Source organism: Phocoena phocoena, chromosome 3 (genome assembly GCF_963924675.1).
Source record: "Phocoena phocoena chromosome 3, mPhoPho1.1, whole genome shotgun sequence".
Taxonomy (NCBI): domain Eukaryota; kingdom Metazoa; phylum Chordata; class Mammalia; order Artiodactyla; family Phocoenidae; genus Phocoena; species Phocoena phocoena.
In genome coordinates this window covers 61285391-61289247 of record NC_089221.1, presented here as the reverse complement: position 1 = coordinate 61289247, position 3857 = coordinate 61285391, and positions in this window count along the sequence as shown.

Below are 3857 nucleotides of genomic sequence, written 5' to 3'. Positions count from 1 at the left end.
AGCAGTACTGGCAATTCTTTTTAGTAATTATGACAATTGTGGAAGGCTTGCTGGAGAAGGGGACATGTCAGTTGGACCTCAACCAGAGGTTGAGGACTTTTCAAGCAAGGGAAAGAGCATGAGCAAAGGCACAGAGGCAGAATTTACCTTGGTGGATCCAGAAGACAGTGAGCAGATGAGATAACCAGACAGTGTCTCCTGAGGTGGGGATGGTAAGGTTGGAAGGGGAAGAGAGAAGACAGAAAATGGAAGACTGAAAATTCTCCTGTATGTCGTGGAAGTCAATGTAGGTCCTACCACCCTTAAGTAAACTCCCCATGTGAAAATCTAGATTTAGAAACAAATTCTTGTCTTGCAAAATAAGTTTGTGTTTGCCAAATGATTAAACATTGGCTTTCTAAAAAAAATAGTAGACTGCATGGCTTCAATGAATACTTTTCTACAGCACTACAATTTTGGGGGGTATTAAGTCAGGGTTTAAATTATTAATTCACTCTGATTTGACTTAAGCTATATAATATATAAAGCAAAGCACATTTGTTTCTAAATTAGTGTGACATTTCCTCAATGCTTCATGGCTAATAAAATAAAAAAAGGTTCAGGATTTTAAGCAGGTCCTCCTCTATGTGTACACACACTTTGCTAAGCTCTAAAAGATTCCATTATACTATGTGATGCTAATGTCATTCATTCACTCATTCATTCCATCAAATATTAACTGAGGGGCTACCATGTATCAGACACTAACTAGGCACTGGGAAACAAGACAGAAACAGTCTCTTCTATAGAGTTAGAATACGATGGGGGGATTGGAAGGACAAACAAACACTACAATTTTCTGGTAGTGGTGAAGCTTGTACAGGGATTCAAAATACATTGGTGTGATAGAGAGGGGGTAGGTTATGGATGTTTTCTCAGAGGAGATGACATTTAAGATTCTCAAAAAACCTTACCAAAGGAGTATCGGTCTTGTCATCTATCCATCCACCAATCCACGCAATAAGAACACTGAGCACCCACCACTGTGCCAGGTCCTGAGAAGGACGCAAAGAAGGAACATCCTCAGTACCCACTCTCAGACAGTTCTATCAGGAACACAGACACACACCCAGAGAAGTGTGTTAACACTTGCTTTGGAAAAATAATCCAAGCGCAGAGAGAAAGATCACTGTGGGTGGAGTGATGCAGAAGATGTCACTGAGGAGTGTGGCACTTGGAAGAAAGGGCGGTATTTGAATAAGTGGAAGAGAGGCCATTCCAGAGAGAATAATGTGAGCAAAGGCCTAGAGGTGGGCACACAAACTGAATGCTTGAAGAACAATGAAGTAGGTTATTCAAAAGGTGTGTGGTGTGGAGGAAGAGGATAGCATTATTTTGGCTGACAAGGTAGGCTCGGACCTACCAGGGAACCAAATGCCAGAGTAAGGAGTTTGGCAAAATTCTAGTCATTGGGAATCACTGAGGTTTTTTCAGTAAGACTGTACCTTAAAAGTGCGAATTTACTGAGGTGAATCTGGTTGCATTTTCAAGAAGGACTGGTGAAGGGAGTCTGGAATGAGGATCAGTAAGGCGCTATAATAATCCAGGCATGGGATAATAGGGACTGTTCTGGATTTGGAGATAGGGCCATTAGGGAGGTAATTACCGTAAAATGAGGTCATAAGGGTGAGGCCCTAATCCAATAGAACCCATATCCTTATAAGAAGAGGAAGCGACAACAGAGCGCTTTCTCTCTCTCTCCAGGCCCACACACAGAGAAAAGGCCATATCAGCACACAGTGAGAAGGCATGTCAGCTTCTAGGTCCTCCACACTAACAAGGTCATGGCCCTCCTTTCGCAGTGTAGCTAAGAATACAGTCTCTTTGCCAAGACGTCCTTGGGTTTCCCTACAGTCTGGTCTACACAGGGATACGAGTTTCTTGCTTCATGTCCAGATTGTTAAATTCGGTCTTTTGATACTTCTGCTTCGAGGACAGCTTTTGAGCCCTGGGATTTTCCCTCTTAACTAGCTAAAGGTGCCTCAAGGCTGCAGATCAGCCCAAGGGCCCTACATTAGCACCTTCTGTGGTTCTGATGTCTTAATCCTCTCCCTTGGGCTGCTAGGGCTGTGAAAGGAGGTGTTCTAGAAGGGATTTTGGCAGAAAGGCTCTTCCTCCTCGGAGTCTGACATTTGCTCAGCAGCGTGGCACTTCCCCTGTTACACCATTAAACATCTCCTAGGCAACAGTAGCTGGGGGCATGACTGATTACTTCATACCTCATATGATGTGGCTTATAATAAATTAAGTCTGCTATAGGAGCCTTTCCAGCGTTCGCCACACCAGCAGCTGTCAAACTTTAGCATACATCAAAATTGCCTAAAACAGAGCGCAGGGTCTGAGAATTTTTATTTGTAACTAGTTCCCAGACGATGCAGATGCTCCTGATGGCAGGTCACACTTTGAAAACCACTGCTATACATAAAATAACAATATTACAAAACAAAAACAACGACCAAAAAAAAAAAAACCCTTTACCTGTGATGTTTTATTTTCTGAAGCATAATATAACTTGTGCATAAACCTGAATGTTTAATTATACAAAGCAATGTAACAAAGCACTATCATCCGGCAATTTATAACAACCGTAAAGTTGTGGGTTTCAGTGATGCCCCTCCAAGCCAGGGACTTAGGACGGGTCCTCAAGACATGGCAGTATGCTGTGGCAAGGGCGGGGGCAGGGGAACTTACAGAAGTAAACTTTATGTTTAAATGCACACCAGCAGAGCTGTATAAATTTCCAGTAGAATACCTGGTTTTCTTCTTCTTGATATATAGTGCTGAAGCCTAGGAAGACAAACGTTCACTAACTTTTAGGAACAATAAGTAAAGTTCTGGAAAGCAGTGTCCTGGGGAATAGGAGGAGGAAGATAGTGTGAATTCAAGCCAGTGTAACTACACAAAGCAAATAAAATTAGTTTCAGAACACTGGCTTAATAACAATAATGCCAATGGCTACTACTTAGGAGGTGGCTTACTATGTAAGTGTTGTACTTTACATGTTTTGTCTCTGTACACAATTTCTGCATGGATGATGTATCTCTGTATACTTCTCTTCTTCTACCTTTGGATATGAAATCTTTCAACATCTCCTTTCTGTTTACCATTAACCTGAAGCCCCACCCAGCATGGCTAAATAATTACTTGCTTTCTGTTGAGCGTAGAGTCATAAAATTTTATAAGTTATAAAAATCTTACATAGCCCTTAAATATATATGTGTGTGTGTGTGTGTGTGTGTGTGTGTGTGTATATATATATATATATATATATATATATGGCTTAGGCAATATGTACTGTATTTCTCACTGAGATCTAAAAGATAAGATTCAGATCCTTCTTAATGGGGGATTTTTTTGAAATCACCAACAAAAACATCAACTTCAAAAGGAAAAAACAACCCTAGATTTTAGAAATGAAAACAACACATTAGGAGAAATATAGTATGAGAATTGTCTCATGTTGTTAAATTAAGGAATCAAGCCAGGCTTTAAGATTTTCCCTTTCTTAACACTTTTGAGAGACATACAGCCCAGCCACAAAGTCTATACATTTATAAGACATTTTAAGCACTAAACTGTAGAAAGTTTTGTAAGAAATTCATAGCTTATTATAATTCAGATGGCATAAATTTCCACATTAATTGTACTTTTAATATGTTCTCCTGTATGTACAAGTATAAAACATATATAATAATGAGTTAGAGATGCCGCAACTTCAAGTAACCTCTATTCTTAGGAAATGTAGGAAGCAAGACATGAATGGCCATTATTAGAACTCCAGCTATCAGGTGCTTAGAAATTTCCCCTGAGAAAGGTCT